A 24,109-nucleotide genomic window follows, 5' to 3' on the forward strand; every position below is an offset into this window, starting at 1 on the left:
TTTTTATTGGAGTATAGTTGCATTACAATGTTGTGTTAGTTTCTACTTTCAGTAAAATGAATCAGCTATACATGTACATATATCCACTCTTTTTTGGATTTCCTTTCCATTTAGGTCACCATATTGCATTAAGTAGAGTCCCTTGTGCTGTACAGTATGTTCTCATTAGTCATATATTTTATACATAGTATCAATAGTGTATATATGTCAATCTCAATCTCCCAATTCCTCCCACCCCCCCCAACTGCTTCATTTTTATAAGCAAGAAGCCTAAGACCAAAATCAGAACACACGTATACTAACTCTGTTTTGTAAGATTAAGAAGCATGCTGAAGTTCTTTTTTTTTCTTTTTGTTATAGAATTTTCCTTAAAAAAATTGATGTATAATTTAAATACAATGAAATGTATGCAGTTTCAGTGCATGACTTAATGGAGGAATTTTTTTTTACCTATTTGTATTCCTCGTCCAGGTCAAGAGACAGAACATTTCTATCATAACAGGATGGGTTTCTCAGTGGAAAACTTACCAACCCCATTCCAACCCAAAACCACTATTCTGACTTCTGTCATAGAGGATTTTGCCTGTTCTAAACTTTATATAAATGGAATCATGAAGAAGGTTCTCTTTTGTGTCTGTTTCTTTGGGTGTCAGCATAGTAGTTTTTTGAAATTTACCCATGTTGTAATATGAATCATTAGTTGGTTCTCTTTTATTTCTGAATAGAATTCCATTGTGTGGCTATACTGTAGTTTGTTTATTGGTTCTCACATAGATGAACATTATGGTTTGTTTCCAGTTTGGTATTATTTTGACTATGATTATTTTATACCAGTGTGGACACAGGCATTTATTTCTGCTTGGGTATATTCTGAAACTGGAAAGTCTGGGACATTCAGTAGGCATGTGTTTGTTAGACTCTGTACCAGTTTTCCAAGGTGGCTGTATGATTTTACAGTTGCACCAGCAATATATGAGAGTTCCAGTTGTTTTCACATCCTTATGTGCACTTAGTATTGTTAACCTTTTTAATTTTATCCATACTTTTGGTGTGTTCAAAATTTTCTTATGATATTCTGGCTGGTCCCAACAAAATGAAAAACAGTATAAATGATTACAAGCTGAAGTTCCCTAGCAAAGAGAAGCCTAAGAATTATAGGCTATATGCTTTTAAAGCGTTTTTAAAGATAGTATTAATTTTATATAATTAAAGAAGGTAACAAACTAAAGAGTCTAAAGGACACAAAAAGAAAAATAAGTAACACTAAATAGTATTTGAAGATAAAGTTCCATGTGAAAACTTCACTCATAGTAAATTCTAAGGTCATCTCTTATAACCTCCTGGCCTGCTTTGGTTATTCTCTTTCTCTTCCATTTTATGCCTGAGCATGCAACTGCTAGCCTGCAATTTCATTTAATAGTTAAGTGTTATTTTAAGAGGTTAAAATACTTATAAAAATTGCTTTCTAATTTTATATATGCTAAGTCTTGCTGTCTTTAGATACAGTAAGTACAATATAATAATCTCAATAAACATCTGAGGAAGAAAATTATTTTTAAAGTTGAGGAAAAATGTATCATTTAAGGTAATTGCTGCTAAAATTGTTTCATAGTTTTAGTTTAAATTACTTGTTAATAATTGCTGGCATTTATTCAATACATCTTTTAGCACAGTATGCGCAATACATTAATTAATGTGTTAAATATTAAAATTTGTTTTGATGAAAACTGATAAACATTATACAGATGTAATGAGAAGAGTAAAATGCTTACTTTGTATTTCTTTTTGAAAATACATTCAAACAATAGATCATAGTTAGAAACTTTCTTCCATGTTTTTTAAATTTTATTCTGAAATTGTTTTATTTATTGGAATCAATAGATTAGAAAACCGTAAAGCAGGAAAAGTAATATATTGAAATCATAGTCTTTTAACATGTCCACAAATTTTATTAGATTAACTTTAAAATAAAGATAACAAACACGTAAAATATTAATGTAGCAACAGTGTGAATTTTATAATGTAAATTTTTTTTTTTTTTTTTTTTGCTGCAAAAATCTTTATTGTTTCCATTTGGTCCAAGGCTTGGGAGAGGGGTCCAGGTGGTTAAAAAGCTGCCTAGTGGCTGCAGAGAGGGGCTTCAGGCAGCAGCCCTGACACCAGAGGGGCTCCTCAAAGGCCGCTGGACTCCGGAGGCTCCTAGTCGTGACTGAGGGTGAGCCTTTCGAAGAGATACTCGCCCAGCCCAGGCTGGGGACCAGCCAGCCTGCGGAGGTTCGGTCAGATGGTCACCCATCTGCTTGATGAGTTTCACCTCCTTATCTAGGAAGTGGTTCTCCAGGGGTCACAGAGGTGGGGTCTGCGCGGACAGAACCCAGGGCATGCAGATCCAAAAGGGCCTGGTTCAGCTGCTTCTCCAGGAGAATGGCGGCTTCCATAGTGTCCTGGGTTTTACCCCATTCATCTTGAGATGGTTCCTTCACGTCCTGGAAGAAGGCGCAGCCACCGCGCTGGTTTTGCATTTTCAAGAGACGCTCGGCGCCCTCGCTTCTCCTCGGCCAATTCGCGGAAGTGGCCCACGCCCTCCAGAGCCACATCATTGCGGTCGAAATAGAAGCCCAGAGAGAGGTAGGTGTAGGAGGCCTGCAGATGCAAGTTGAACAGGCAGTTGAGGGCGGCCTCCACCTCGGTGGAATAATTCTGACCAATCTGGCAGGTCATGGTTGATCAGTAATAAGGAGTTAAGCTCGAAAAATGGTGTTGGCTGGTCCCAGTGACCGAGGATAGCTGAGTGGCTGACTCTGAAGGTTGCGACTGGAAAAAAGGTTGGAGGGTGGTCAGAGGCTAGAGCAAGGGGCGTCCCTGGGTCTGTTCCGTCCAAACACTGTTGAAGCAAGAGACAGATCCGGGGGACTGCCAAGCGCACTTATAATGTAAATTTGTATGTGACTTTTGTCTTGGCATTGAAGAGGAATCTCAAAAGTATTCTTAAAATCAGAACCAAACGTCTTCTAATTCTAAATTTCAGATAATTATTTGAAAAATACTGTTAATAATAGTGCAAACAGCTCAATACATTGCTGTTAAGATGTGCTCATAAGCATTAAGGAAGTGGACTTGCAGTTAGGCAAGCGCAGAATTTGAATTCCAGCTCTGCTTGGTGGTGTGACTTTAGACGTTTCCTCATCCGTAAAATGGGAATCATATTAACTCATCTTAAGATATTTGAATGATTCTGTAAAGTTCTGGTTACTAACACATGAGCAAATTTTAGTTCCACTCCTCTTTAGAGAGATTAGGAAAACTGCTTCTCTTTATTCTCTCATGGGACCTGGTGAAGGACACTGCAAACTTCTTCCCCATCTATTCACATTCTTCTTTCCAGTGATCACCAATCCATAGGACCTGTCCTCTAAAAACCACAGGTTTGGTGACTTCATATTAGCACCATGCTTTGTCTTTTCAGCACAGGGTACAGCCGACGTCCTTACTTGTTATTCTTCCCTTGGCATCTGTTTCACTGAACTATACTATTTTCTTTCCATTCTGATTGTTTCATCCTCTTCTTCTCTCCCAGTTTCTTCCTCTCTCTGCCACCAAGGTGCAGAAATTCTATTTTAAGTCCTCTCCTCTCTGTCTACCTTCTCTTTTTTGGTGATCTCATCAACCATTCTCATTTATTTCCCCAGGCCCAACTGTTCTGTTGGAGTTTTAAACCCATGCTGGACTTTTTCCATCTGAATTTCTGGGCAGCACATCAAAGTCCAAGAATAAAAGTGAACACACCTTCCCCACCTCTAGAAACTTTTCTTGCAGAGTCAGATGGAGGTTTTTTAGGGTCTGAAGCTAATATAATTTAAGGAGTGCCAGTTAGGGAAAAGAATGCCAAATATTAAATAAAAATGACCACAATCCCTCCATTGCCACCTGGTGTGAGGGAGGGTATGACCAAGGAAAAGCTGGAGCAGAAAGATATAGAAGCTTAAGCAATCAAGATAGAAGTGACTGTGGCAGATTTTCCAAAAAGATATGCTATGTGAATACACTGCAATGGTTGTGCCGCTCACGGTTCTGAAAGAAGTCCTACAGATAAGTGACCCTGAAGCTTAAGATTCATTAGCTTCAAGTAAATTGATTCCATCTTCTTGGGCTTTCTAAATCTTTTTTATTTTTTTAAGATTTATTTTATTATTTATTTATTTATTTCATTTTTTGGCACTGTTGGGTCTTCGTTGCTACACATCGGCTTTCTCTAGTTGTGGCGAGTGGGGGCTGTTCTTCATTATGGTGCGCAGGCTTCTCATTGCAGTGGCTTCTCTTGTTGTGCAGCATGGGCTCTAGGTGCTTGGGCTTCAGTAGTTGCAGCATGTGGACTCAGTAGTTGTGACGCACCGGCTTAGTTGCTCTGTGGCATGTGGGATCTTCCCAGCGCAGGGATTGAACTCATGTCCCCTGCATTGGCAGGCAGAGTCTTAACCACTGTGCTACCAGGAAAGGCCTTTCTAAATCTTAAACAGCACCCCTAATTCTTTTGGTCACTAAGGTGCAAACCCTTTAAATTAGTTTCTCTTTCTCTTTGGCTCTGCATGTTATCAGTTGCCTAATTGTTGATTTTGCTTTCTTAGTATTGCAGTCTGACTACCACTACCAGGTTCGGTCCCTTGTGGAGACCATTTCAACAGCATTCTCACAAGTCTTCCTACATCTAGTCTTCTCAAGTGTACACGCTGCTTGAAGTTTAGTCTCACTTAACTATTGCTTTCACCCCATTCCTCCAAAGTAAGTTCAAATAGTTCAGATTCCAAAGCCTTACATTCAAAACCATTCCTTCCTTAGCTCCAACCTCCTATGTTTCCAGTTTTCAACTCTTTTCATAACTATCCAACTGATACCCATCTTAGAAGCTACACTAAATTACTTTGAACTTCTGGAACATCTCTTTTATTTCTAGCAGTACGTACACACCAAACTTGGAGTTGGATGATATTACTTGTTAGATCCCCTTTTATAAGAGGAAGAAGTGTTTTCTATAACTTGTTATTTTTTATGTTTTGCAGCTCATTGACTTGCTTATAGTATATGTTCACTAAATGTTTGCTTAATGAGCAAGTACAGACAGGCATATTTTAGAAAAGGACATAGAGGGAGGTAGATCAAGTATTGATTTTAAAAGTTGCATTTGTTTAAAACCATGATGCTTTTTATTAAACCACTTATAAGGTCAGAATACTGAATATTGACAGTGGTGTAAATAAAATTTGAGGCTAAGAAGAAAATGTTTCATAGGTGGTACCTCCATTCATTTCTTGAAACACATTATTCATTCCTCCCATCTTCCTTTTCGTTTTCCCTCAAACATTGCAGGGGCCTATTTGCATTCTTTTATTCAGAAATAGGTGTCAGGCACCATCTCTGTTCTTTAGTGGCTCTAGTCACATAGTGAGAGGCAGACTTGGAAAGTGAGACACTGTAAAAGCAGTCGTTCTCAAAGTGTGGTCCCCAGACCAGCAGCATCAGCATCACCTGGGGACTTGTTAGATGCAGATTCTTGTGTCCCACCCAGACCTAATAAATCAGGAGCTCTGAGGTTGGGGCCCAGCCACCTGTAGTTTAACAAGCCCTCCAGGAGATTCTGCTGCATGATAAAGTTTGAGAGCTACTGTTACAATGTATTTCTTGAACAATAGCAGGCGCTGGACAACTGTAGAGGGTACAGTGACCCTGCAGGGATTTGTAAATTGGGTGGAAGAAGATTACTGATGAAGTTTTATGGAGGGTGAGACCTGTGAGCTGAATCTTGGAAGAACGTTGTTTAATAGTTTTTTATGCTTGCATTTTACTAAATTCTAATATAGCCTAACATATAACTAAATCATTTTGACTTTTTAAGATCACAGTTAATAATGAAAAATAATACTAAAGTTATGTTATAGTTGGGAGGAAATCATCATTTTAGAACATGCTTTAAAATGTTAGTGGGCTGATTAGCACAGAATGGCTTACAGATAAAACAGTGGTATCAAGGAATGGGCTGTTCTCGGCACTAATAGTATCCTTTAATTCCTTGAGGTTAGTTTTTAAATTGTAGCTTTAGAATTTCATTTTTCAAGAATTACTATTTTTTATAATTTGGGATGAATGACTAGAAATAAAAATAAAAGTGAGAAAAATAAAGTAGCATTGACTTATAAGTAAATCTTTGGCAAAGGCAAGGAATGAATCTCTATCTAAATTCATATCCTGCTTCTACTCATCCTTATTAGTTGTCAAATCTAGTGATTGATAGATTAGATACTTATAGGGTAGCATAATTCTAAAAGAATTATCACTTGAAAAATTCCTTGTCTAAGAAATCACTGTTGTCAATTCCTTATTTAGGATATATGTGCATACTGAAGAGGGTATCTCCTAGTGATCAAGTACATTAAAACCACATTACCATAAAAACAATGCATAAATGAACAGAATTGTTCTTGATGGACCAAGTTATTAAATCCAACTCCGCTGTTCATACCCTGTGCAAGAATACCACCAATTAAGGGGTATTTGAAGTGTTTTGTTTTTTAATTATTGTTTTGAGGCTCTTCTCCTTCTGTTGAGCTGAGGTGATAAAGGGGCAGTGGCCCTACCCTGAGTGTTCCTTGGGGTAAGCTTCTCGTTAGCCCTTGTCTCCAGGTAACCCTTCTTGATGTAATGCCTGGGCAAGAAGTCAGTGCTCAGCCTCTAGAATGAACCCAATTCTGCCTTGAAGAGCACATCAATTAATCGACAAGTATGTAGAGGAATAAAATAGCTTATAATTTTATATATAACATTGACCTGGCTCTTTTTTGACTTTACCATTTCTTTCTTTTTTTGCTCTGTGGCCACGGGTGGGTCACTTTACCAAGCTAAGCATCTGTTGTAATTTGGCTAATTTTTGTATGTAAAATGGAGATGATAATACTTACATGTTACAGTTGATGTAAAATTTAAGTGAGATAATGTTTTAAAATATTTTAATGTAATATCTGGCATATGTTTTCATAGATACAATCTACTTTTAGGTAGTTTATTATTATTTATTATTGTTTAATTGTGGAATAGAATATTATATTCTTATTGTGGAATGAAAGGCAGTATTAGAGTTATTGAAAAGTAAGGTTAATTACTACTAATCCCTGTGATTTCCCCCAATTTGAAGCAAAATCAAACAGGAAGCATCACGCCTCTCCCATTTGCTGTCTTTTGAAAGATAGCCCATGTTTAGTCCCTCCCATTTCTTGAAAAGTACTAGTACTTGAAAAACAAAATAGCTTTCATTTTGTAACTTTGTCTCCCTTTTTATCACTCTCAATTTATAAATCTATGTACTGTTTAAACTGTTTAAATTTCAAAGGTATAAACTGTGTCACTGGTTCATAGGATGGAAAAGGTGAATCTTCCCTACCTTAGAATATGAACTTCAGTTTATTTCTCTCACTGAACAAATCTCAGCTCACTCCTTGTCTTAACGGGAAGTACTGAATTCAGTAACATAATCCCTATTAGTTCTTGGTTTCTTAGGTTTAGGAATACAGACAGGAAATCACTAAGTGTTGAACTAGTGACAGTGATCTTGGGTGTCACTAGATACTTTGTGTGTCTCTTTGATGTAGAGACCTTCATTTCAGCTACATATTTTCTTTTGTGTTCTGATTTGCCCACATACTAGGCGTGCTCTCTCTGAACTGTGCATGGCTGGAGGCCAAAGAAGGCTCTTGTTCCAGCGAGACTGCCCAATGTTAATATTTACATGGTTACTGGCTTTGGGACTCTGGCTTTCGAGGGTGATGATTTTCTCCTTGCTTCCCTGGCTTCCCAGTTGTTAATAATCAATCCTGAGTGCCTGAATTCTTTCAGGATGGCATGGACTTAATTTGCCACCGCAGATTTTCCTCCACAACTTCTGGGCTGCGGTAATTTGGCATGACAGAAGGTGTGTGCTGCCAGCAAATTATTGGAGGGTAGAAGAGTACAAACCATTGCTGTTTGAATCAGATGGTGTTCGATGCACATTCCATTAGTTCCATGAATAAAACAGACAGACGTCTGGTTGTTTGTGGTTCTTCACTTCATATCCTCATCGGAGCAGTTACTGGGATCAGCCATTAAACTCCCCTTCACGTGGCACAGTCGGAGCCCATGCTTATCTTCACGGGCTTGAGCCTAATTCCGTATTCTCTATCTACAACCAGGAACAGCCTCCTCCCTCCTCTCTGACTTTTTAGCTCCTCTCTGTTCATCCATTTCCTAAATCCTACCTCTATTCTTACTTCCTCTTAGAAGCCTTCCCTTGAGACTGATGATTATTTGTCTCTCATTTGAACTTCTGTGTCACCTAATGTCATTGCCAAATCATTTGGCACTTTATATTCTTTTGTTTTCCATCTCTTGTCTAATTCTCTCCAAGTGCAGATCTTCTCAAGTATAACATCCTTATTGTAATGTGCCACGTTTCTTTGCTATTCCTTTACCAAACAAATCCATCCTTACCTCCAGGCCAACCTAATACTACTCACATGCTAGACATTATTCTCAGGTACAAGGCACAATGAATACTTTTTTAAATTGTTGATTTTTCATCTAAGAGTAAGTTGTTTTCAATGTCATCATGCAAGACCTTCCCTTTAGAATTGTTTGTCACTTGAACACTTTAGAATGCTGTGGAAGTCTTTTGCTTATAAATCTTTAAGTCATCCATCAATTTGAGATGATCCTGATTACAGGAAAAGCTTAGGAAGGGTGAGGGTGGAGATATGGTGGAAATGGTTAGAAAGCTCAGTCTTCCCAGGAAAGTGTTAGGTTTGGATTATATTGTCTGTTATCTGAATACCTCTTGTTTCTGTAGTGCTTTGACGTCTGGATAGGAGAGGACTGGGTCTTGCCAAAGTGACTGTGTTGTATTTCTGACAAGAAAGATCGCAGCTTGTGTTAAAAGTGAAAGAGGCAAGGATAGAGGTTACTGGGTAGTGAATTTAGTGCTTGGGGGACAGAGGGAGTAAGTGTGAGGGGAGGTTGGTGGTTGACCCAGGAGACATCAATAGGTATGGCTAGAAGCAGCTTCTCTGACTGTATCTAAGTTTCCAGGCCTGGGGGGTGGAGGTCTTCCTTGCATTTCTAAGGTGCTATTCCCTTCTCCCACTTGGCCCTGGTACTGTTTCCTTCCTGCAGGTGATACCATATACATGCGGATGAATGTCTGGAAATTGAGCGAATTACACAATCTATTTTGTAAATAAGTATTATTGTTCATGTCACCTTCTCATAAATTAGTTCAGTAGGCTCGATAAAAGTAGTTGGGGAGGAGACAAGGGTAAGTAACAGAGAGGAGGGCTTTCCTTTTGGATTGGAACAAATGATTTTGCTGCTGGTTGAGTCTTTCAGGGGATTCCAAACTTTATGGTAACAGAATTCAGACATTTTAGAGACAAGGGAGTTTGAGATCAGTATATCTCAGTGCAGTCACTGAACAATATTGGACATTCAAAAATGACTGTCGTCTGAGCCACTGTAACTTTTTGCTGCATTTTATGAAGCATAGCATTTCTAATTTTGTTTTCATTTTGCATAATGCAGGTGCAATATATAATTAATGATGAGGAAATGCTATAAAACTGAGCCACAAACTAAAATAATTAAACAAACAGACATTTTCAACTCTCAGTTGGTGTAACTAGAGTTGTTATTATTCCACGGACACTGTGAAAATGTATAACTCAGAGAACATCGCCAATTTAACCTACAGTTTTGCCATGTTTCTTTAAAATGTGATTTTTGAGGGAAAAAAAAACAAATTTGAAGGATTTTCTAATGTATACAAATGTGTATGCTGACTTTCCCAGTGAAAGCTTCCTGTTCCACACTCCCCACGTTGGGGTCCAGGATCCCCCATTGCTACATGTACTTATCAAAACAGTAATTTTGCCAGTTTGGTGAATAAGCAGTGTTTCCCATTTTGATTTCATTTGAATTTCCCTCCTTAGTAATGAAGTTGTTCATGTTTTCCTGTTTCTTGGCTATTTGTGATTCCTCTTCTGTGAAGTATCTGTTCATATTTTTGGTCCATTTTTTTCTGTTAGATTGTCATATCCTCATTGATTCTTAGGAATTCATTATATTTTCTAGGTATATTCTTCTAGAATTTTCACTCTTCTTATGTTTTCTTTTTCTTTTTTCTTTTTTGTGGTAAAAAGGGATTCTTTATTTTAATGTAGTCAAAATAATCACTATTTCCCTTTATAGTTTGCATCTTGATGTCTTGTTGAAGAAATACTTTTCTACTCTGAAGTCATTAAATATAAAACATGCAGACTTAAGATTACAATATCTAGAATTAATGAATATCTTCCTCCCAAATAATAAAAAGACCTTTAGATGCTTTAATTTCCATCATGATCTCCTTGATCATGTGGGTTTGATTTTTGTTTTATTAGCTCTATAAATTAGATACTATTTATATTTTTATAGAGTATTTCTTTAGATTTGCTCAGATGTTTACTGTTTTCTTTCCTTATCCAGTTCCATTTTAGATCTTCCTTCTAGGATCATTTTCCTTTTTTTTTTTTTTTCTGATATATATTCTTTAGAAGTTTCTTTAGTGAGGATCTTTTGGAAATTACTTCTTTCATTTTTATTTCTTTGAAAATGTCTTATTTTCACCTCGTTCTAAAAGATTATTTCACTGGGTATAACAGTTGTGAAAGAACAGCTGCTGTCTCATACTTTGAAGATGTTATCCCATTAGATAACTCCATGGCTTTGGCTTCCATTGCAAGTTTTGAGAAATCAGTTGTGAATCTATCATTTATTTCTAGCTACTCTCATTTTTCCTGACTTTTAAAGATCTTCTCTTTTCTTGTGTGTTCTGTTCTTTCACAACTGTATGTCTCTCTAGGTAAGGGTGTTTTTTTCTGTTTTTTATTTTTTGTTTTAGTTTGTTTTTAACTTTGGGTTCACTGTGCTTCCTGATATAAGGATTTGTATCACTCATCAGTTACGTAGAATTACCAGCCTCTTACGCAGTCTCTTTCCCTTCTCCTTCTGGAACACTGATTACATGTATGTATGTTAGATCTTTTTCATTATCTCCTCCACGTCCCTTAACCTGTCTTTAATAGTTTATCCATCATTTTTAAACGTATACCTGGAAGGGTTTCTATGAAAATTGAGTTCACTATATGGGCAGGAAGTGGGATTCCAATATACTAGTTTAAAATGTCCTCTTATGTGCTGAAAACAGTTAATTTTCTTTTTTATGGTTTTTTCTAATTGAATTTTGGGGAATGGATTAATTGAGGTTTGATGATATTTGAGGAATAAAACTTACTTGGAATAGCTCCTGTAGTATATATAGGATTCCACAGAATTCCCTTCAGTTCACCTAAGCCTTTCTAATTGATATTTTCGCATTTGTTGTTCTATTTTATTGTCTGTATCAGAATATGTATTTCTTACATATTAACCTTTTACTACCTCATTTATCTCCAGCATATTTGTTCTTACCTGTACCTGTGGAATCATAACTTTTAGGAGTGGGTTGCATATTTTATCATGTGGCATCAATTATAAAATTTGCTGTTTTTATTCCTTAGATTAAAATGTTATCCTAAGGAGATTCTCACAGATTGCTTAATCCAACTTAATGTGCTATTTTTTGGCTGTACCAATTAAATTTGGCAAGATCTTCCCTTGCCTGTCTTCCACATGCCTATTCATTTTCATTGTTGTTTGGTGTTTGAACTACCCTCTTAAGCCCTTGAGATTCTCATTTTCAATCCCTCTGCATTTTCTTGGCTTCCTACTTATTCCCAAAGCTCAAGTCATTGGATAGGGTTTTTAGTGGAGCAGCAGGTGATAGATGTAAGATTTCAGTTGGAGTAGAAATGTCTTATTACCGCACCAGATTTCCACTGCATCTTCTCTCTTCATTTAACCCTAAAGCCTCTAAATAATAAGAGCTCAAGATCATGCCATTCAGAAGGAAACCCTACCTCCACCTCAAATCATTTCCTACTTTCACATTTGCAATGTCAATGCTTTTCCTGAATCTCTGGCCTCTCATCCTCCTGATGGAGTTCCTGAAATTCTTTAAACTTTTTCCTTTTACTCTGCTATTTGTCTCCAGGGATGGGAACTACCACCAGTAATTTTCAGAAGAGGAGATCTATTCCTGTACTTCCATGATTGAACTCTGAGTACAAGTCCCAAAGGAGCATTCCTTTGGTGGTTAGTCTCCATAGTATGCTTGATGTTGTCTTTTAAAAATGAATCTTTTAATAAACTGGCCTTTGTGAACTATCCTAGAAACCTAAACACCACTTTTTAACATTAATTCTATGGGAAACAACACAGAGCTTGGTACAGCTGGCTTATAAATGGACTCTTGGCATATAGCCCATTTGTAAGCTGGGCACTGGCTGTACAGGAGAGAATTTTGATCACCATGTGGGCTGGGAGGGAAATGCCTTCTGTTAACCATCAATGCCACAGATTTGAACATTGCACATTTGTTTTGTGTAATCTTCCATCTAACTGTGAGCAAAGAGCATGATTGAAGTGCTGCTGATTATGTCTAATGTTTATAGATTCCATTTTAGTAGAGCAGACTGCTGTGTTCCATCATTCCATCTTAATTCTAAATATGATTTCCATTGTCTCCCCTCTTTAGTCACCCAGCAGCAGAGCAGTGAAGTAATTTTACCTTGCAGTTCAGTAACTTTTAATTGCCTGTTCAGTTTCACTTGATTCTGAGAAAAATGGAGTTGCTGCCTGTGCGGTTTTAGTTGCCAGAACCTCACTTGTTAAGCACTTAAATACTAAAACGGGAAAGGAGCTCACATATTCTTCAGAGAGATAAAGCAGAAAGGAGACCCCCTCTGTGTGTTATTGTGGTTGTCATGGCTTTGTGGTTGTGTGTGTGTGTGTGTGTGTGTGTGTGTGTGTGTATGTGTGTAAAGGAATCAGAGCATTATCTATAAAACTATGTACCAAATATATACTATTATATACTATAATTTATATTCTTTTTTTTTTTCAAGCATATTCCAAGCATAGATGTTACTGTATAATCTGAATTTTTAAAGTGTTTCCAAATGGGGATAAAATCAGAGCATTTTAGGTTGGGAAAGTTGAGATCACCTAGTCCAGCACCCTTATTTTACACATGAGAAAAATGAGGCTCAGAGAGATTCCAGAATTGCTTCAAGCCTCCTAGGACTCTGGCTAGGACCCATGTGAGCATTCTTGTCAATATTGGTTCGTTTTCTCTGATTCTTGGCATTAGTCTTCATGATCCTTGTGGAGAAAATACAGTCTTCAGAATCTTTTATTCTAACTCTCTTATAGTTACAGAGAAACTATCTTATGTTTTCATTGGCATTTCAAGACTTCTAAAACACTCTCTCTCTGAACAGAATGGCATGCTGAAACAATAGATTCAGAAATCTGTGTGCATTGATTTCAATGCACATATAACTATATGAAATGAACTTTTTTCTCTGAGGGATTAGAACTCTTCTGACCTTATGAGTGATGAATAATGAGAAGGCAGCACCTTTTCATTGTAGTTGTGGTGAGTTGCTTCTGATTGAGTTGAGAAAGAAAGAGAAATGAGGGGTGAAGTATTTTCTAGTTTTTCAGAGAGTTGTTTTTTATTTTGTTTTCATTTTAAAGTGACAGTACCCTAGCCTTTTATTTATTTATTTTCTTCCTAACAAAACTGTGCTGAGCCCATATGGGAAATAAATGAAAGTGACGTTTATCTTTTTGAAACAGGAAAAATGTCTGCAGAAATTAGCATTTTTTTTTTTAGCATTTCTTAGTATTCAGGTGAATACTAGCTTTTGCCATCAAAGATTGAGGTCTCCAGTTAAGGACTCCACTATATCCGGAAACTACCTGTTCTGAAATGTTCATCTTGAATATGAAAAATGCACATTTTTTTTTTCTCTACAAGTTTTTCAGATACTCAAGTTATCCATGTAAACAATTGTGTAGAAATTATTTTTGGTCAACAATTATATTGATTAAATTACATTATATAGTGTTGGATTGACAAAGTCCCTGTGTTCTGTGTTTATATGCTAGTGTATAAAACATTTAGAATAGAGCTCTACATGACAGCTGCCAGGTAAAGTCTCTTTGCTGTGCTTCTGCCTGCCAAGTGGAAGGTGAAAATCGTTGAAGTGTCAGACATATCTCTTCAGTATCCTCAGCTACCTTTTCTTTATTCCTTTCTCTTCCCTGAAGACGTTAAATATCCCTGCAGACATGATGTCCTCTACAAAAGGGAGCATCTGATACCAATCGTTAACACTTTTGTTTAATTGACCTGGCTATTCTTGGACTGAGATGCTGTTCATGAGATGCTGTTCATAAGTAGTGGCACACATCTGTGAGAGCTTTGTATCTGCTTAAGTATATAATTCCTTCTGTGCATTTTGATGTCTGCTTAGATTTCCTCTGCTCACACCTAACCCATCACCACATGAAGGGACTAAAGCTTGCTGGCACCCACAGAGCAGAGTATCAAGCAAATGCCCTCAGGGCCCACAGCTTCCAGGCAAGAGGACTGTTTGAAGGAGGTATTTGGCCTGGCCTTCCTCCTATTTTTGTGATTCCTGATTGCCAGATAAGTCATAAGCATCCTACCTAATAAATACTCATCCAGGATTATTAGTGGCATTGAGGAACCAAGTTATAATGGTATAGTTGTTAGAGCTTAGGGTGGGAACTAGGGAAGTGGGAGTGAGCAGAATGGAAGGCAAAAAGAACAAATATGGTTATTCTCCATCCTGGCCCTGATTAAAGACATTGATGCAATAATTCTTGATATATTGGAATCTATACTACATTTTCATAGTTCAGTTCAAGCTCACTTTGTCAGAAAAAACCATCATTCAGTAGAAATCTCACTTTCTTCCGAACTTATTTTTTCTAACATTTATTACCTTATATAATGTTATCTTATACTTTTGTTTATCTCATAATATATATGACCAGTGTCCTCAGCTATTAATCTTTCAATCTTTTCTGCCTAAGGCATTGTCTTAGTCAGTTAGGGCTGCTGTAATAAAAATTCTGTAGACCTGGTAGCGTAAATCACAAACATTTGTTTCTCGCAGTTCTGGAAACTGGGAAGTCTACAATCAAGGTGCCAGCAAATTTGGTGTCTGGTGAGGACCCTCTTACGAATTTCAGGGTGCTGACTTCTCATTGTGCTCTCACATGGTAGAAAGAGGGAAGGAGAGCTCTCTGGAGTCCCTTTCATCAGGGACTCATCTCATTCACGAGGGCTCCACCCTCACCACCTAATTATCTCCTAAAGGCCCCACCCCCTGATACCATCACTTTGGGGGTCAGAACTGCAACCTATGAATTTAGAGGGGACACAAGCATTCAGTCCATTGCAGGCAGTGCCTCTCAGGGGAGTCCAGAGAACCCAATCAGAGTTCCCTGGCATGCTTTCATAAATTGCACATGTGGTACTTAATGCACAATAAAGTTTGACAGTCACTGTCTCTGTCAAAAGCTAAAAATTCTTTAGCCAGGTGGTGGAGAGTGTTTTATTTTTTCATCATTTTGTTTGTTTGTTTTTAGTTCATGGTAAACAAGGTAGCTGAAATTGTAATAGATTTATTTGGCTCACCTTAGGGGTGAATATGATATAGTCATTTTCTAGTGACTGTATGAGAGGAAGTGAAAAGATTCAGAAGGTCAGTGTTCTAAATTCTCTTCTGAGAAAATTCAGAACAGATCTCCTACCCCTAAAACAAACATATCTCAGTTTAAGCATGTGTGCAGGGCTGGAACCAGTTGTGGGAATTTTGGGTGTATACATACAAGAATAACCTGAACTGTCAGAGGGGAAAATACCAAATGCATTGAAAATGTAAAAGCACTGTCATAATCACTGTCAAAAAATAGCTAGATTATGAATTCAAATCATGCTTCTGTGACCATGTACAAAAACTGCAAAATTTTCCAGGATTAAAAACAAAACCAGAAAGAAAACAAAGAACAAACAGCCATCTCATAGATGTACCACTATTTTGCCACATCAGCTCTGCCTGCACCATCCTCTTTTCCTTTTTTGCCCCCTCTATACTGTGACTGCCCTCCAACCCTGCATATCTGTTCAGCTTCTAATAGTAAAACCCTTCACTCAAGGTGAAATCCGAGATCCTGAATCTGTGAATATCCATGTTCTTTTTGTGAACTAGCAATAAAGGAGAAACCTCAGAATTTGGTTGGACTGGCAAAGGGTAAACTTATTTAGGAGCCTTGCCCAGGGAAAAATTGCCAAGCAAATGAAATTCCATTAATAGATGAACTGGGTCAAACTCAGATAAAAATGAATTTATGTAGTGATTAATACTACTAATAAAGAATTAATGCATCAACCTCTATTAATCAAGGCCAGGATGATGTCTAACTATATTATGTTCTTTTTTGCCTTCCCTACTGCTCACTCCTATTCCTCAATTACCCCTAGCCTGTCACAATTAAACCAATGTGACTTGATTCCTCAATACAATTTCCCTTCTCCAAGTTCCTAGGTATTTATTATTATTTATAGTTGTGTTTGTTTATGCTTATATATGTTTATTTATACATTTGGGATGCTCCTGAGTTTTTTGGCAATAAGGAGCCACAGCTGTAGGTGGAAGGCCAATTCAAATACATCAAGCAGTTTCCCTGCCCTGGAATTCAAATAATAGTGAAAGAAATTTAATTTTTTTAAAAGAATGCAGCTGTCCTACACTTTTTATGTAATGTAATTGCTTATTATTTATTGTAATTCAAGATACAAAGAGCAGTGGTTGCACACTATTTAAAGACCATCATGACATAGCAATAAAGATAACTCTAGGGTCCACTTGAGTTGATGGTTTCCACAGGACAGTGTGAGTTGTTATGTGCAAAGTACACTCACAGTTAATGGATAACAGTCCCATGTAAGCCGTATTTGTCACCAAATGGTGTTTAGGTATCAGTCTATTTATATAGACAGTGATTTTGGTTACTATAGCATTTTATATATTCTGTTTTCTATTTGGCTTATGTGAAATATAATCAAACATACAGAAAAATGAACTGAACATGAATGTATAAAGTAAATCTCTATAAAATAAACACTTGTGCGAACACCACGTGTGGATCAAGTCAGACCCCAGAGCCTGTCCTCCTGCCCCAGATCAGTCATTTCCCAGCTTCTCATCCCGAAGTTAACTACTCTTTTCACTTCTCTCCCTAAAGTGTAGTTTTTCAAATAATTAAAATTTACATAAATGAATCACATAGTATATATTCTTTTTGCCTCTCCTCTTTTATACTGTTTTACATTTGCAAGATTCATACATATTCTTGTGTATAACTATAGTTCATTCCAAAAATTGCTGTATAGTATTTTGTTTTCTAAATATGCCAAAATGTATTTATCTAATTTCTTATGGATGGACATTTGTGTTTTCTCTGGTTTGGTCTCTGAGCATCCATGCTCATTTCTCTTGGTGCACATTTGCACATATTTCTGTTTGGCATAAGGCAGGAGTAGAATGTGGAATGTTGTTGTATGTATTTCTACAGCTTTAGTGGATGATGTCAAACTATGTCCCACAGTGGCTATACAGACTTACATTACCACAATATTTTGTCTACACTCAGGCATTGTCCATCTTTTCAATGTGAGTTTGTTTGATGGTTGTTTATAGATTTTCTGCATTTCCTTTTGACTTTTGTAGTATGACTCTCCTTTTCCAAAAGAGTTTCCATTTGTATCTTGGGGCACAGATATAAACACGCGTATTCACTACTTCTGGGTCTGGGAATAAATAACATTGGAGATATATGTTTTTATATTTCAAGACATAGAGGCAAATGTTCCTCTGGCAACTACTCTTTATCTCTATAGATTTGAAGACATGACGCTGTAATCCATATCATGTAAGCATTTGGATGTTTATGCATTCCAAATGTTTTTGCATTCCAAATTATAATTTGTTTGGCACTTCTTTCTATAATGAAAAATATTTTTGAAAATTCAAAAGTAAATTTTGTGCAGTGAGAAGAAATTTCCTCTTATTTTCTTCACCATCATGTCTTTTTCTCCCAAATTTTTAATTCTTCATAAGCAGCGCTGTGAATAATATCATAAACTCTGGCTACTTCCAGTGTGGTTGCAAGGGGAGGGCACACCTGGTTGATTATCCAGGCTCAGATTGTCAGTGGAGGACTTCTTCATTCTTGGTCTCAAGGGGGTTGAAGAGCCCTCCGGGAACTAAACCTTATACTCCATAAATAGATTCCTGTCTGCCACAGTGCATATCTCTAAATATTCAAATCAACATTCTTAGCTTGTAAATAGAAACTCTCCAAAATTACCTTTGGGTAAGTCATTATCTGGAAGCATTTGATCTTCCATGATGCATACGGGTTTTTGTTTTTTTTAGATAATTTATTAAATTGAACATTATGGAACTCCACTGTGATTTGATTAAGCAATCTTTGAAATTAGCTTTGTTTTAAAGAATGGATGAGATAACCCTTGACAATCATGATTTTTTTGTAAGAATGTGTTATATAATGTCCTGTTCAATAGAGGAGTAGATAGCATTACTTTCCTTAGCTTATTTTTCCCATGTTGAAATTTTAAAAAGGCTGTGTTTATTTTTGGTGCACAGATTTATCTAAAGGTTTTAATAGTCATGCAATCTTTGCCATTATCTAGGAAAAAATGGACCTTATGTTGTGCAAATGATGGGCTACTATCATTTGCTTTCCTCAACGTTTGTAACTTGAAAAATATTAAAGAAACATAGTAATGGAAAAAAAAATCACCCATTATCTCACCACATAATTATAAATGCAACCTTATAAAGTAAGATGTGATGATCTATCTGTTGTTAGTCTCATTTCTCCTGTCTCCTAGTTTATATCAATTATATAAACATATAATGATGCATAAACATACTCACATAAATATAAGCACTTTTGAAAAGGCACCATGAGATCCAAATGTAGTTTATAGATTAAATTTGGAGGTGTTTTCTAATAATTTTAAAAATATTACATTGATTAATCTTTGTTGCAGGTTTAATTTTTGAAGTAATAACAACTAATATTCAAATTGATGGATCATTCTGTAAGGAGAGTCATTTGAGGACAAAATATGCTGTACATTTGCCTGAGGAGGACTCTATTTTAGCAGCCTGGAATCCAAATAGAAACAAAATATCATTTCAGAGAGTACAGGATGCAGTGCTCAAATTGAGCAGCCTTGGGCACAAAGGATCATTGCTTCTTTCAAAGCCTTATTCTAAGTGAAATATATTGAGTGGCAGTTGGTTATTTTTTCTCCCTCTCCAGTGTTGGCAATTTTAGTTTTCTCTGAATATATGCTGGGAGTTAAAGGACCTAGAAATTCATTCTCCCCATTGTAAGGCGAATCGTTCCAAGTGGGCAGTTAGGTTATCCAAGAAGTGAAAGCAGGGGGCAATAAGCAATCTTGGTCAAAATAATCCACGAGCAGACTAGTCAGCTGGAACTGTTGCCTGGGCATAGCCCCAGCACTAACAGGCGCAAGACACTGCCTCCTTCCTCCAGCACTGCATTTCCTCCCTGCTTCTGAGATCCCAAGATGGAACCAGAGGCATCAGAACTATATTTTAGCTACACTTAGCAGTGAATAAATACTTGTGGGCTGACCTTGAAATCTATATATCATTTTGATTAAATAATAAATATTTATTAAACAATTATTCTGCTTAAGGCTGAGAGCACTAGGCAGTTTTCTGTGCACGAGGAGTTTTCATGGTACTTTCAGAAATACGACAGTTTTGGAAATAGCTATAATAGATGGCAAGAAATATGCCATGAAAGAGGCTTGATGAGCCGTGACTCAGATGGCATGGAAGGTGGACAGCACCTTATCAATCATTCACCACCACGGTCACAATTTCACGAGTTAAAGAAATTCTTAATTCCTTGTTTGAGTTAGCTAGACAGGGGTGGGGGGTGGGGGTGGGGACGGAATAACGCTCACCATTGAGATTGGCTTAATTTTAGGCCCTCAGACGTCAAAGCACATTGGAGCATTGGCACACTGGGACATCTAGTTAAAATGCAGAATCTCTCTGATGGTCTGGAGTGGGGCCTGAGATTCTGCATTTCTCCAAGCTCCTAGGCGATGCTGATGCTACCAGTCCTGGGACCACACTTTGAGTAGCAAGGAACTAGTCATATGAGAAGCAAACCAACAACAACCAAAAACCAAAACAAACACTGTCCCCAATAACAAAATAACTAGCAACCAAAATACTCTTAGCCTTCCTGACAAAAGTTGACTAAAGAAGTTGTCCTGATCCTGTATGTTAGTAAATCAATCTGCTATCATTGACTTGACTGAAATTTTATTCCATGCTTTTAGTACTTGAAGGCAACTGAGGAAGGCTTTCTTTCATCCTTTGCTAAAACAGGGTATCAGAAGAGAAGGTAAAATTCCAATCCAGAGCTATATCTAAGACTGGAGGTTAAGGGTAAATCTTAAGCTATTTTCAGAACATTCAGTAGTAATAATCTAAAGACAAATCAGGATTTCTTCTCAGGTTTGAAACAGGAGGCTTCAATGAGAGTAAAAAAATTTATTTCTCCATCAAATTTAATAGCATGATGATGATATGGAATTTCCATTTATTTCCTGAATATATCAGAGGACATGTTATGCAGAGTTTATGGGGCTGAGAAAAGCGTACCATTATCATTACAGTTAAATTTGATAAATATTTGTAAATAAAACTAAGGGAGAGATTATTTTTCTCTCTTTTACCGTCCATGTTTCTACCTCCATTTCTTCGTATGGCCTAAAACACAAGGCTATGGGCATGGGAACTGCAGTATATCAAAGTAGTTTATTTAGTAAATCTCTCCTCAATCTCAAACTGCACTAAATAAGAGAAGATTCCCGCTGCTCTGTGAATAGAATTTTTTAAAGTATGATCTGAGAACATATCAACAGGAACTGCAGTCAGAGAGGTTATGGTATGTGGGAGCTGACATTTGTAGAGCTATGTTATTTCTGTGAGGGTGACGGTCTTCACACTGACTTTCAAAAAACAGAAGAATCCATTTTAATATGAAGCTTTCTTCTGCATAATAATCACAATAATTGTACTAACTGCAGAATTTCACTGAATACTTTCTACCTTCTTGCTGCTATGCTCAATATTTTATGTTATTTAATTTAAGCCTCATGATAACTCTGTGAGTTTACATGTATATTCATTTAAGCCACACGATAACTCTGTGAGTGAGGTACCAACATTTTCTCCACTTTATAGAGGAGGAAACTGGGGCCTAGAGAGGATAAATAACTCGTTCTAGTACATAGCTGGTCAGATTTATGCTTATTGATCCTTAATCCTGCTCAACCAAGGAATGAAATCTACTCACAGAGCTCAGACTTGAATTTATCCATAGCTGTAGCCAATACATCTTGAAAATTAGGAACTTTGCCTGTAAAGGGCCAAAGAGAGCTCTTAAGTGTACACACAGGCTTCAGAGTTCCAATCTATTTTTTTCTTGGAGAAGCAGTAGATAGGGTTATATCCTACAGGGCAGCCCCTGCCCTCTCCCCCCCCCCCCCCAATATTTTAATGACAGATGGATTCAACTTAAAAAAACAGGGACTGTAGTGTGGGATAGATGTTAGCTTAAGTGAAAACACTTTTAAGAAGGTGAACCTTTTGCCAAATTATTATTCAGCAAGCATGAGTATTTATTAAGTTCTTGCTATATGCCTAGCGTTGTGCTAAAACTCACAAAATGCTATCTTGCAAAGAAGGTAAATGGTTCGGGGATTTTTTTCCTCTATTAGTGCATATATATCATCCAGCATTGACAACATGACAAACTTTATTTTATTTAGATGCAGCCCTCAGGCTCTTAGCCTTGAAAAGAGGCCCATTCCGAGAATCATACATGTCATGAAGTCTGTTTTACCCATAAGTCTATTTGCAGGAACCTGTTTGAAAGGGGAAAGATAGGGAAGGTTTTGAGTTACTCTCCCCAGGATCTCAGGACGGCACGGTAGTGTGATCTTGGAGGCGACTTTTGAGGAAGGGCTAATTTGAGCAAGTGCAATTAATAATTATTTTCAGAGAGGCAGCTGGCAAGGCTCCCGTAGCGGCATCAAAGGGAACAAGAAAATTAGTCTAGACGACGGAGGCTGGGAGTGTGTTGCCTTTCTGCCTTTCCTGGGTGACAATTTGGCCTGATTTTATGCATAACTAAAAAAGTGTCAACATGGGGTCTGCCAGAAGAAAGGAGGCCAGAATTTCATATATACGAAGATGAGTTTGTCACAGATGGAGATTTATCACATGTAGGTGGAAAGATTTTTATTTCCCCTCACAAATTGCATTGGGGTTACATTCTAAAAAGCTCCCAAACACATTGACAGGACCTAAGAGGTCCAAATGCTGATGTTACAGATGCAGGAGACTGAGGCCTTCACAATTAGTGGCAGAGTTTTCACTGGGAGCCAGAACTCCTGACTTTCCACCAATTTAGAGAGAAAAGTCTGTGGCTTAGTAAAAACTGTATAATACAGTTTCAAAGATGTTGATGTTTGAATATTTTTCGATATGGGCTCATAAGAATATCTTGTTGTATACGCTGTATTTTTATTGAGTTCCAAATAATAAGTGTAATTAGTGTAACCAAATTGTAGTCAACCGTCTTCATTTAAAAAAAAAAGCATCAAACAATAAATCTGTAGATGGGAAGAACCTTGGATCATCTGATCCAGTTAATGACTTTCTTACTGGAGAGATCCTTTTATATATTCAGAGATAGGATATGAAGAAGCATTGGAAGTCATTAGTCCTTTCAAAGGATCATGGTTTAAAGTCATCATGGAAACATTTGGAAGTAAAACAGGAATCATGAAATTAGTTGTTTGGTGGTGTCTTTACATCAACACATTTTTAGTATATTGAGCCTGATCACCAATTATAATGAAAAATGAAATTGTTTAGTCTAAACTGGGTTTGAGGCAAAGTCTCAGACTTTTACAAATATTCAGAATGAGCAATTAAATCTATTGCTGGTTAATTTGCAACCTTTCTGTGGTCTACTCAGATGACCAGGAGTAATGCCAATTAGGGCCTGTTGTTAAATAGACTCTCCCCGCTTAGTGACTAATTAAGTTGCCTTTCAGACTTTAGAGATGTTCACAATTAGAGGACTCCCCCAGTCAAAAAGTTAAGCTTCTTCTTGATCTTTTTCTAATATGACATATGCTTAAGCTTTCAAAACATGTAACAATGATAAACCAGAAACCAAATAAAAGGAAGAAAATAAATGCACCAATTAGAGTAGACAGTACCTCAATTTTTTTCATGCATATATTGTCTAATATAAGGTATCGGTATTATGTATTTTTCAGGAAGCTAAAGAACTGGTTGTTAAAAGACATACAATAACATATACAACAACCAAAAGCCACTTCAGCCCTTAATTCTTTCTTCAGTTTAGTACTCCATCTAAGCCAGTGCTTCTGCATTTTGATTATACTCAAGGAGGTCAGTATTAAAAGTTAGAAACCAAGTCTGTTCCATTTTAACTGAAGTGTAAGAGGAGGGGCACAAAGAATGCATCGGTTTTGAACTTGAGCTAATATAATCAGTGACTTGATTTGTATTAAAAAATGTAAATGTTTCTTTGAAATATGACTTGGCCTTTGAAAGAGAAAAGTACTTACTTAGAAATCTGCATTGACAGAACAAATCCTTCTTTCAAAGTAGAAACCAATGTTGTTGGCTTGAGTAGATCTCAAGTCAGCTGTGAAATTCATAATCTTTTATCCATAAAATAGCTTCTCCTCTGAATGACAAAATTATTTTTGAGCTGGGTGTTTGCCAAGTCTAAAGACAAAAGGCTCTGTGTACACACGCACACCTGAGCACCAGCTTCAGGCTGGCTTTTAAAGAGACGGTTGTTTTCTTAGGGGTCACCGGTGCTACCTTTCTGAAATAACCAATGTGAATATTGCTTTAATCAGTCAGATGTCATCTGCTTTATTAGTGAAAGT

The 24,109-nt window shown here is 37.0% G+C and overlaps 1 protein-coding gene and 1 pseudogene across 22 annotated transcripts in view; one reads left to right on the forward strand and one right to left on the reverse strand.

Moving 5' to 3' along the window:
• The window catches only part of NRXN1 (neurexin 1), a 1,070,346-nt gene that overhangs the window by 680,071 nt on the left and 366,166 nt on the right, over nt 1–24,109 (forward strand). The gene's annotated exons all lie outside the window — the stretch shown is intronic.
• Nucleotides 2,200–2,721, reverse strand: LOC130856497 (ferritin light chain-like; annotated as a pseudogene).

The sequence above is a fragment of the Hippopotamus amphibius genome, chromosome 7, assembly GCF_030028045.1.
Source record: "Hippopotamus amphibius kiboko isolate mHipAmp2 chromosome 7, mHipAmp2.hap2, whole genome shotgun sequence".
NCBI lineage: Eukaryota > Metazoa > Chordata > Mammalia > Artiodactyla > Hippopotamidae > Hippopotamus > Hippopotamus amphibius.